At 40.3% G+C, this 12493-nt stretch overlaps 1 pseudogene; it reads left to right on the forward strand.

Moving 5' to 3' along the window:
- Nucleotides 1-2039: 2039 nt before the first annotated feature.
- Nucleotides 2040-12199, forward strand: LOC133462761 (AFG3-like protein 1; annotated as a pseudogene).
- Nucleotides 12200-12493: the final 294 nt, after the last annotated feature.

Raw genomic sequence — 12493 nt, forward strand, 5'->3', positions numbered from 1 at the left:
GTAGTGCAGGTTCAATCCTAAAATTAAAATTAATGCAGGTATAAAATAAAACAAATTCAAAAAAATGACCTTTTCTTTTGTGGGTGTCACACGTTCCCCGACAAATCAAAATGGCTCCTGACATTTCAATTCCTGTCTGTTAAGATGTAAAATTACCTATTGACAAAAGGTATTTCCAGTTCTCTAAGTATGTTTTGAACCAGTTTAGCACATATCCGGAAAGAGGTGCCCAGTTCTCCAGTCATTAAAGTAATATATTGTGGTCAACTGTATCCAATGCAGTACTGAGATCCAGCAAAACTAAGACTAACATTTTGACACCATCATGGTGTTTGAACCAGTTTTTGATGGACACAGTACATGAGCCTGCTGTTGATGCACAAACTGCTTGTCTAATATTTTGGATTTTGTCTGTGAAGAATTTGGCAAAGTCATAGCAGGCCACGGTGGAATGAAGTTCAGCTGCCACTGACACAGGAGGGTTTCTTAGTCTTTCAACTGTAGCAAATAAGGCCCGAGCGTTATGACTGTTTTAAGTGATGACGTCAGAGAAGGAGGACTTCCTTGCATTCCTCAGTTGTATATTGAAGGTATCTTTATAGATGTCATAATGAACCTGGAGATTTGTTTTTCTCCATCTGCGCTCACCTTTCCAAACTGTCTTTTTCTCATTTTTCACCAGTGTGGAAAACACAGCAATGATCAGACAGGCCCATATCAGACACAGTAACAGTGCAGCACCGTTCTATCAGTTTTGTAGCATTTGGTTTGAATGTGATCAGAGAATATAGCTGTCACATGATCAGTAAATTGTCAGCATACATGTCTATGTCATAAAACTGCCTCCACTGTGTTTGACACTTGATGTAGTCTGCTTTGGATCATCGGCAGTTCCTTTCCGTTGCCATACTTTGTTGTTTTCCCATAATTCTGATCCAAGACTGACTTGGTTTCACCTTTCCAAAGAATCTTATCTTTTTTTTTGGATTACATTTTTTTTCATTAGTTAAATCTAATCTGATTTTCCTGTTCTTTAATGTTACCATTTATTTGACGTTGTTGTAAACCTTTTTTATTTTATATTCATGCCACATCTCGATTGCCGATTTATCAGTGATATACAGGACTGTCTCAGAAAATTTGAATATTGTGATAAAGTCCTTTATTTTCTGTAATGCAGAAAACTGAAATATCCTATCTCAAAAAATTTGAATATTCTGGGAATCTTAATCTTAAACTGTAAACCATAATCAGCAATATTAAAATAATAAAAGGCTTGCAATATTTCAGTTGATTTGTAATGAATCCAGAATGTATGACATTTTTGTTTTTTTAATTGCATTACAGAAAATAAAGGAATTTATCACAATATTTATAATTTTCTGAGACAGTCCTGTAGCTACCTCCTCCAGAGTATTCTTGACTTCTGTCGATGGTGGAAAGAGGTTTTTCTTCAACAAGGAAATAATTGATCCACTTAAGTTGTTGTCTTCATCCACACCTTTTGTTGTTATATAACTCGGCAGTGATTTTCTTTTCTTTCTTTTAAATCACGGCCTCCTTGAGTTGCTTGGAGATCCTCCTTGGATTATTGATGGCTGCAGTGAAACAATTGTTATACTGTATGACAACTCATCACCTGATGTCATTTGTGCTTCCTTTTATATTGAAGAAACAAGGGGAACGGCCCACACATAGGCAATTTTTCAAATACTTTTGAAACCCTGAAATGTACTTTCCTACAATGTCTGTAATTGCTTAAGGGGAAATGCCTTGTTATTGTGAAGCCTGTTAAATTAAAGCTGATTTTATCTCCCACCGCCCCCATTTTAATTGTTAATTGTTGTCTTGTTATACTTTTGGACCTGACTGTAACTAAATACTATCTTAAAACCTATGTGTTTATAAAAAAAATAAATAAAAAAGTGTAATTTTCCCTTGCGTAACAGAGCAGATCCCGGGAGATGCGGGTTCACTCGGGTCACCAGAGCGGAGCTGCAGCCCGGGTCATCCAATCTGCGGCCAGAGCCGGCGCTCGTTAACGCCGCGTATAAACCGGACCATGTCTGTGTCCAGGACAGTCTGGGCGTGAATGCTCACAGAGTAAGTCAGATGAGACTCCTCTGTGTGAGTTTCTGGCCTCTTCGGAACCGACTACGGACGTTTCGGACGTTGAGAGGAGACTTCTTTGCAACTTCAGCTGCTTTTGTGAACCTGCGAGCGCTCACGACGGTGCGGCCGCTTTGCTTCTCTCATTATGTAAGCACTGTGTCAATTATGTAAAACGATTATGTACAACGAGGATGCATTTAAACTTTATTTTATTTATGTATTATTATTCTTTCCTAGGCTTAAAACATTACTGGATAGCTTTCATTGGAGGGAAAAAAGAAAGAAAAGGTTTTCTATGATGCAAACAGAAGCCTAAAAGCTGCAGCTCTGTTTATGTTTATGTGTGGGTCTTCGGTTGTTTGTACCCTGGGGACCCAGAGGCTCTGTCCATTTGATAATGTAGTTTATGAGGAGATTTCCTCAGTTTCATAACACTTCTTAAGAGGGGATGTTCTTTATAATTTATCCAGTCCCATTTATCTTTAAAATCCTTAAGAGGATTATTTGCATACATCTGTCTGGAATCGACAGGGAACAGTAATTACTAACTTCAATTAATCTTGTATTATATGATTATTTATAACTGACACATAGATATTTTGTTCATGACACATTATACTCACATTTGGGAAGTCTATGATCTATTAACTCTCTGTCATATGAGTTAAATGCAGATATGAGAGTGAATGCGACCTGTCAGCTTCATAGAAACTAGTTATTGTCATTTCAAATTGAGCAACTGTGTTGTTATCGCTTTATAATAGGAGGTTGAACGTGACACAGTCCAGCGAGTTTAGGACTAATGAGATTCAATAGTAATCCTGTCAATAATGCTTGAAAGAAAATACAGGGCGGATTTCTTTCATTAAGACACAATCTTGAGTTCATGACTGGTTCAGAACGCCTCCAGGCAGCTCTTTTGACAACCCTTTCCTACCATATTACATTATAACATCCATCATTTCATGCTAGTTTAATACTGTAAACACCTTCCACAAGTGTCTCCTTGGCTATCTCTGGACTGCTAACATCCACACCCTTTTTATTTCAGAGGACAATACTCACCCAGAGGAGATGTGGAGGATTTCACCATCACAGTTTCCCATCTTTGCGGTCACTTAGCTCAAAGAATCCACCAAAAGGTATAAAAGTTGTTTCGTGTTCATGTTGTAGAATGAAGCTAAATATGTGTGCCCAGTGACCCAGATCTCTTGTGCCAGTTTGAGGCCCATATTCCTTTTCCTCATTAGGGTTAAAAAAATTGTCCCAAAGAGTGAAGAAAGCAATGGAGTCAATGGATCTCCAGAAGATGAGAAAGAGTCTCATTGTCAGAGCAGCATTTTTCCTGCATGGTCATGTTTGGCTGGTTGTTTCTTTTTAGATCAAAACACCAAAAAGCAAGAGTCACTTGGAAAGGAAAGGAGGAATACTAACAATGACAGGGATAGAAAACAAGGAAAAGGAGAAAAGAAGGGATCGCAGTGGTGGACACGCTTTCAGGTGTGAATTTTACCAATACTTAATTTTTTGTGTTCTTTGCCACTAAGTAAGGACATAATCAATGTATTGAAATGTGGATGATTTTATCCATTCTGGCAAATTAAAGCTTTGTATTGTTCTTCCGAAAAGTTGGTGATCATAGTTCAAAGGATGCAATCTTAGTGAAACTATTGGTAGAGTTATTACAGTAGTTGGGTGAAATCACACACATATTATGAATGCATATGGTTAAGTTAAAAAGAAAAAAAAAAGAGTATTAAAAAAACAAACTCTAAAGTCTCACTACTTGGAAGCTGATATTTGTTCTGCCAGACTCAGTGTTGGTCAGAGCTGTGACTGGATGCTCTCACCTGTCATGCATCATGATTTCATCCACAGGAAGAGTTTGCCTTGCGCCAGAGAACTCTGCTGAACCTTGCAGTCGGCGCAGCAGGCATGGCCTCGGCTTTTTTGTACTTCCACTTCAGAGAAATCGGAGTCCAGATCTCCTGGAAGGATTGTGTGCATCGTTACTTGAGCAGAGGGTTGGTGAGAGGCTCCGACCACTTCAATCCTGTTGTATCTTTTAATGTCTGTGTCTCTTGTTCCCATATTCACAAGCGTGTGAACATATCAATTCTTGTGCTGTCTGTTTAGGTTGGTCACATGGAGGTTGTCAACAAACAGTATGTCAAAGTATTTCCTGCCTGTGGAGTGAACACATCAGAAGTGGTTAGTATCCTGTTTTGTTCCCAGAGGGACTGCAGTCCAGATGGGGAGATACCAAAAAGAACAACCAAAGACAGAATATTAAATTCTATATAAAGTAATAGTTATGCAGTTATGCTATGCACGGTATTCTGTATGCTTAATATTTCTTGTATTTTTGTGTTTTTAGAGCTATTTATGGTTCAACATCGGCAGTGTGGATTCATTTGAGCATAACTTAGAGGTGGCTCAGCGGGAAATGGGTCTCACCACCACACACAAAGTGCCTGTACTTTACACTCAAGAAAGTGACGGGTGAGAGATGTCCCTGTAACACGAAAGTATCTGGACCTTGGGGCAAACTGCATTTGCTCTTGTGGGTCCTGGCCTGATTCAAGTTCTCATTCTCTCCCCCAGGACGATCTTTTTAAATGTTCTCCCAATCTTGCTCCTGGTTGGCTTTTCTGTTTTTGCCACACGGCAGGGACCGATGGCAGGACTACGTGGGGGTGGAATGAAAGGGAACCCCCTCAGCATGAGTGAATGTAAGGCCAAAATAAATAAAGGCAACATCAGTGTGCGTTTGAAGGATGTTGCTGGCTGTGAAGAGGCCAAACTAGAGATCCTGGAGTTTGTCAGCTTGCTGAAAAACCCAAATCAGTACCGGGACTTGGGAGCCAAAGCCCCTAAGGTACCTGTATATAATATAATTTGTCATTCCTTGCTGCTGCAATTTCAAGTTCTCAAACGCAGCTCTCACAGTGAAAGTTTCAAGCGTTTTTTTGTGACACTTCAGGTTAGTGACACGTTGTGCTTTCAGGGTGTATTGCTATCTGGTCCACCTGGAACCGGGAAGACTTTGCTGGCTAAGGCCGCTGCAGGAGAGGCCACTGTCCCCTTCATCACGGTCAACGGCTCAGAGTTCCAGGAATCGTTTGTGGGTGTGGGTCCTGCAAGGGTCAGTACTGAGCTGAACGATACAGCCAGTAATAAGTCTGGGAAAAAAAGCCACCTCGTCTGCACTCATTATGGGTTATTGTATGTTAATACAAACAAATTGACCTTCTCTTTGTTGTCTTCATGTAACAGATACGGGATGTGTTTGCCACAGCTCGCAAGCTTGCTCCTTGCATCCTCTTCATTGATGAGATCGATGCAGTTGGCCGGAGGAGAGGCAGAGGGAACTGTAGTAGCCAGAGCGAGCACGAAAACACTTTGAACCAGTTGCTTGTGGAAATGGACGGTGGGGAAGAGTTATGTTGTTTCATTCAGGCACTGTTTCTATCCCTTATTCAAGATGTGTACTAAAGTTTCATTTCTTACAGGATTTAAATGTAGCACCAATGTAGTTGTGTTAGCTGGCACCAATCGAGCCGACATCTTGGACCCAGCGTTGATAAGGCCTGGACGCTTCGATCGACACATACACCTGGGTAAAGTGAAGAAGCGTTTGTCTGAAATTCACCTTTTCTGCATTCCACTTGCCTCCACCTGTGTTTAGTTTCATGAATCCTCTAACACTAGCATGGCAGCACCTGTGTCTAACTGGACTCATAGCAGTGCTGGACCCTCCTATCTGATTTCCTGTGTTTCTCCCTCAGATGTAAGTCATTTTGGAAAAAAAACATCTCATAAATGATAGTATTAGTAGTAGGTGTAATAACGTGCATGTATGCAAACCTTTTTGCTCGGTGACATGCTGTGAAGCATTTTTTGTGCCTAAAAAGTGAAAATTTTCTAAGCCTTGTATTTCTTGTTATGCGTGGCTGATGAACACATTTCTTACCGTGTCAGTTGTCTATTGCTGTATACCAGACACCGCAATTTGCTGCCTCTAATGTGCAAGTACACCATGTAATAACAACATTTTTCTTTCCTGCTTTAGACATCGTGCTAAAAGCGGCTTTAGTCTTCAAACATTACTTTGAAGTCTATTAGATTTAGATCTTTTTTTCTTCTTCCGCCTGCCCACCTCTGCCTGTCCCTAAGAGCATGCGCTGTATTCTGTGCACTTTCATCTTTAGTTAAATTGGTTGCTGTTTTTCTGTCTCAAATCTAATTTGCTTGACGCCAGCACTGCAGGGTGGCCAGGCGGCACAGCTCTCTCTTTGACAGCGAATGTTCTATGAAAGGATTAGATCATTTGAGGACAGTATGAGGGATGGGACACATCTCGTTAGTCCCCCTGTTCTCCTGGCTTTGGTCCCTCTGTGTCCTGTAAACAGTTGACAGCCAGCCGACGCTGCTTAAAACAGTCTCATCGAGTCCTCATTTGAACTGTTATTAGTTGCGTAGATTCTAATCTTATAATGCCCCTGTTTTTTTGTTTGTGTGTGTGTTTAACTTGCAGGAATAGCAGCCTTTGCTTCATGGTGGGCCAAAATTAGATTAGCGGCTCAACAATAGTTTACTGTATTGGGTTTGAGAAGTCATTGAAGTCTGCTAACATCGTTTATAATCATTCTTCTTCACTGTATTCTGACGTAAAAAAAATATATAGCTCTGGATTATTTGGCCCAAAGTATTGCTCATCATCTAATGACTTGGTGCGTTGGTTATAGTTAGCAGTCATGGTATCTCCTGGCCACTGGTTAGTCCCTATGTGGAAGGAAACCACAACATGGTGTTGGGGCTGCTGCGTGAGTGGCCCTTTTCCATAACAGAACATATTTGCTTGTATGTATGTGTTAATAAGATTGAGTCGGTTCATTTCACTTAGTACACAAAGTAAATGTGCAAGTTGCAGCATGGAAGTTTATTTTGTAATTACACAAAGTGTAGTAATTCACCTCAGCGCTAAAGCAAAGCTAGACGAGTGGTGGCTTCATCAGACTGGGTTATTGGCTGCACAGAGAAGAGAGTTTTATTCACCCTTTTGTTGACCTCCATAAGCTTGTTACCAAAATGTTGGTGCATCCCTTTAAACATTGTGAGTTTCTATCAATGTCGTATAATTTTGAGTTACTAATGGCAAACTCATTTTTAGACTTTTTTGGGCTGTAAGACAGAGAAGGGCAAACTGACAAGTTACACTCTTTATGGGGAAAAAAGAAAAACATGACATGTTTGTTTTTGCTTCCGTGCAGGCCCACCAGACAAAGCAGGCCGAGCATCCATCTTCAAAGTGCATTTGAGACCTCTGAAGTTATACCCCGGCATAAATGTGCAGGCTTTGTGCAGGAAGTTAGCTGCACTTACTCCAGGTTTTACTGGTAAGAGCACAAGTTCTGTTGTCTTGTTTGCATTAAGTTACCAATAATTGGAGATAAATGTTAAGTTCGGGGCTTAAACGATTTTGTTCGATTTTTTTTTTTTACATCTATTATTCACATTATCACTGCCTTTTTATGGAACGGGGGTTATATTACTCTGCAACCTCACTAGTCTGTGTTCTGTTTTTGTGTGTCTCAGGGGCTGAAATTGCTAATGTGTGTAATGAAGCTGCTCTAATTGCTGCTCGTCACCTCAGTCAGTTTATAGATATTCAGCACTTCGATCAGGCAGTTGAGAGGATCATTGGAGGTAAGTTTAACAACACATATATTAACTTATATCCAGGCCACAATCACCGTAATGATGTCATTTATGTGCATGCATCTTTTTATTACCTTGACTCTTATCGTATGCAGAAGACCACCGAGTACTGAATGTAGGAGCCATTTACCACGGTTTCCTGCATGTTAAGATGCTTGCTGTTGTGTGTAGTCCAATTACATTTAATTAAAAAGTGTAATTGAACTACTCACACAGCAAATTAAATGGAATATATTATAACTACATTGTGACTCTGCAATTAACAAAAATTGTAAAACTCTTAAACGTTGTATGCACATGTGTTTTAATGTTATGGTATGTACTTTTATATATAACAATACAAAGGTATTTTGCTTGTTGGATATATAATTAAATCTTTAGTAGTATTGAGACCAATGTTGTGATTAAGTCTTATTAAAAAGAGATCACTTATGTCATGCACCAGTCCTAGGATAGTTCTCTCTCAACTGTACCTGATCTTCAGAACGTGCACGAGTGTACGAGATGTAGTATTTTCTTTCAGGTCTGGATAGAAAAACTCAGGTTTTACAGCTTCCAGAAAAAACCCTTGTGGCGTATCATGAGGCTGGTCATGCTGTCACCGGCTGGTTCCTCGAGCATGCAGACCCGCTGCTTAAGGTATTCTGTCCATTTACCGTATTAAATCAAATAATCCCCTGATGTAACTCAGAAAGAGTCAGAATGAGCTGGAAAATGAAAAAAAAAACAACCTAAGATTAAAGCTGCAAGCAGCGATGAACGGGCCCTTGCACTCATGGCCACCGTCCCCCATAAGCATATCAGAAATGACACCACCCACGACTCTATATGTCAAATCAGTCAAAAGTTATGGCAGAGAAAAGTATTCTAGGGGGCGCTGTTGAGCCATTTTGATGTATAACACACCTGGGTGCACGTTACGATTCGGGCCGTATTAACTGTCGAAGGAATGGCATAATTTGCTCCAAAATTACGCGATTAATTCAGAATGTTCAAAATGGCTGACTTCCTGTTCGGTTTCGGCCATGGCGCCAAGAGACTTTTCTTTAAGTTGGGACATGATACAGGTGTGTACCGATTTTCGTTCATGTACGTCAAACCGTATTGTGGGGCTTGAGGCACAAAGTTTTTTCTGTCTGAACCAATCAGATGAAGGTTGGGCACGCTTTTTGGCGTCTAGCGTCGCCACGGTAACGCTTTTGAAAGAGAAAAGTAATGCGTGTTGTCGCAGGATGGAGACGCACGTTTTGATGTATAACACACCTGGGTGCACGTTACGGTTCGGGCCGTATTAATTGCCGAAGGAATGGCATAAATTGCGCCAAAATAACACAATTAATTCAAAATAGCAGACTTCCTGTTCAGTTTCGGCCATGGCGCCAAGAGACTTTTCTTTAAGTTGTGCCATGATACAGGTGTGTACCGATTTTCGTGCATGTACGTCAAACTGTATTGTGGGGCTTGAGGCACAAAGTTTTCCGGGGGCGCTGTTGAGCCATTTTGCCACGCCCATTAATGTAAACCATTAAATATCACATTTTTCGCCAAAATTTGGTGACTTTTTGGGTACGTTTAGGGGGGCAAAAAGGCCCTCCTTTCGTAGAAAGAAAGAAAGAAAGAAAGAAAGAAAGAAAGAAAGAAAGAAAGAAAGAAAGAAAGAAAGAAAGAAAGAAAGAAAGAAAGAAAGAAAGAAAGAAAGAAAGAAAGAAAGAAAGAAAGAAAGAAAGAAAGAAAAATTCCTACAGATACAATAGGGCCTTCGCACTGCAAGTGCTCGGGCCCTAATAACTTGATGACGAGGTAGGAGTCCAGACGAGTGGAAAGTGGGCCGGGTCAGTCGGGGGTCCGGTGCTGAATCTGATGAAGAAGAGATTCAGCTTCCCTCTGTGTGGCTCTCAAATGGTTGTATAGTAATTGATTGTGCTGTGCTCCATCAGGTGGCCGTTCATCCTAGAGGGAAAGGTTTGGGTTACGCGCAGTATCGTGCTAAAGAACAGCACCTGTTCGCCCAGGACCAGCTGTTTGACAGAATGTGCGTGATGTTGGGTGGCCGAGTGGCTGAGCAGGTCTTCTTTCATTGCATCACCACCGGGGCACACGAGGACCTCAGGAAGGTCACACAACTGGCCTATGCACAGGTACGTTCAACAAACTTTGAAGTGTTGGTTTATTTTTTTTGCTGTAACTATGCCAGATTTTGCCCAGAAATAATGTACACAACCATTATTGAGACAAAGATAAATCAGTAATACTCAATAAACCACACAAAGACACGAAGGATTTTCACTTGAGGTAAATGTTTGGGTTGCTGTTTCTGTGATTGTTTGGGTTTTAGGTTGCTCAGTATGGCATGAATGAAGCCGTGGGCCAGGTCTGCTTTGATCTCCCTCAGCAGGGAAGCTCAGTGACTGAGAAGCCCTTCGGTGAATCTACAGCCCGGCTGATAGACCGGGAGGTCCGCTCCCTCGTAGACGCCGCCTTCCAGCGAACGCATCAGCTTGTCGTTGACAAGAAAGCAATGGTGGAAAAGGTGGGAGATTTTTTTCACTTTGGACTGAGTTGAATCCATGAATGTGGATTTAAAACTGGCAGGATCATGAGTAAGATTAATTTATGTGAAAATGAACTGCTAGAAGTCTTATTATTCTGATAATAATGGTTAAAAATGCAACAGGTAATGCTTCTATTACCAGTGAGTGTTGAACTCTTGCCTGTTGGGTATTTTGAGTGTTATTTATGCTCAAGACTATTGTGAATCAGCAGCACCAACTACTGAGTGCGACATTTTTATTTGTTATGTTGCATAAAATATAATGCATCGTGTCTCGCAGGTGGCAAAACGCCTTTTAGAAAGAGGGATCCTGCACAGAGCCGATATGGTGGAGCTTCTAGGACCTCGTCCCTTTCGAGATGAGTGCTCATACGAAGCTTGTTGAAGAGTGTGGGGGATTTGAAATGGACGCCTCACTACAAGAAAGACTAACGAGCTGCGACAAGAACAAAGGAGATGAAGAATCTCTGCATGATAAAATACTAAATAAATCAGTTCTCCACTTGTAAGCAGACATTCAGCTTCTGAGCAGACACTCTTTTGTAAGTGCAGCACCATTTCATGTTGGTGACACCCTCAACATGAAGGATAGGAGTGTGTCTTCCACTTCCATAACAGGCAAGATTTTGCAGTGTGCAGCTTTATTTAATGTACAGATAATGATAGGGAAAATGATCCCACTCTAAGGCACAACTCAATTTCCCTTGGTTTGGTTATTGATTCTAAATAGACTGAAAGTGTGCTTGTGGATGGTTATTTGGCGGTGATCTGTCCTGATGGCAGCTGGGATCGCCTTCAGCCTGCCAGAGACTCTGAACAGGATGAAGAAGGTTTGCAAATTGCATGGTTGTAAATTTTACAACTTAGTTTTATAATTTGCTTTAAAAAAGAGAAATATGTAGCATTTGAAAGTTATAACAAATGCCATTGAAACAAGTGTACTTTAAAATGGCATGTAACACACTGGGGCAGTTTTAGTAAAACTAGTTTTTAGTCCTTTATTTCCTCACACTACCCCACCATCTCTTTAAACTGTTTATTTACCTGTGGGCAGCTAGTAGTCACTATATTCACAGACTATTCGTGTTTTTCAAATTGTTCTGTTGTTATAGGACAATAAGTGATGCTTTCCGTGCTTTTACTGTCATTAGTAAGGATAAAGAACGTAAGCAAGCCACTCAATATATTGTTGGCATTAATGTATTCATCTTTCCCCTCCCTTCCCGTCATTTATTAAGATGGTAACCAATTTCCAATAATGAAACAGAGCCCACACGGGGGCGTGTAAATCTTCTCTGCTAATTAAAGACCCAGTCACAAATCTGTGCTAATGAGCGGGGAATGTCCAGAACGTCTTGTAATACCACTTTGTACCACTAGAAGTGCATTTCGTTGCTGACACATGACTTTCCATACGGTATGCTGCCCCCCTGTGGTCAAAGTTGTATTACTACAAAGAGTGACTAATAATAACCCCAACCAGCAAATGTAGTTAACTATTCACATAGCATTTCATGTATTGAAGAACCACTGTTGCCACATTCTGTGTTTTAAATGTTATTAGTGTAATAATAACGCCAGTGTTGCCTGTGCCGAAGAGATGAGATTGATTTAAAGCTTGTCTTGAACTTCTAGTGATTGTTGTGGCCAAAAAACAGCCAGAAACACGAAAGCCCTTTCATCCAGAGTATTATTTTTGCTTGAGGAGTATTTTCCTAGCCCACATTATTGATTTTTATGAAATATGAAGAAAAATGAAGCATGAAATATGAGGCTGTTTTGATCCCCATTTGTATTAAACCATTTTTATACTCAGCTCTTCTGTTTCAGTATTTTCATTCAGTTCAACCATCTTTCTTAAGGAGCAGTTTCATTTCTTGAGATGTCAGTTTTAATATACAAATGTAACCGATTTTATTTTGGCATTAATTAGTGCTTTGAACTTGGGAATCTGTCAAAGACAGATTTGTGCAAGTTATTTTGTCTGTGCAGACGATGTGAATTATTTATTGATTTAATCAAATTTCATATGAGATCAAAGCAGTTGTTTGGCGCATCAAAGCAAATATTCAGTTAATTTAAAATGTTAGAGATGAGAGATATTCAAAC

The sequence above is a fragment of the Cololabis saira genome, chromosome 2, assembly GCF_033807715.1.
Source record: "Cololabis saira isolate AMF1-May2022 chromosome 2, fColSai1.1, whole genome shotgun sequence".
NCBI classification, from domain to species: Eukaryota; Metazoa; Chordata; class Actinopteri; order Beloniformes; family Belonidae; genus Cololabis; species Cololabis saira.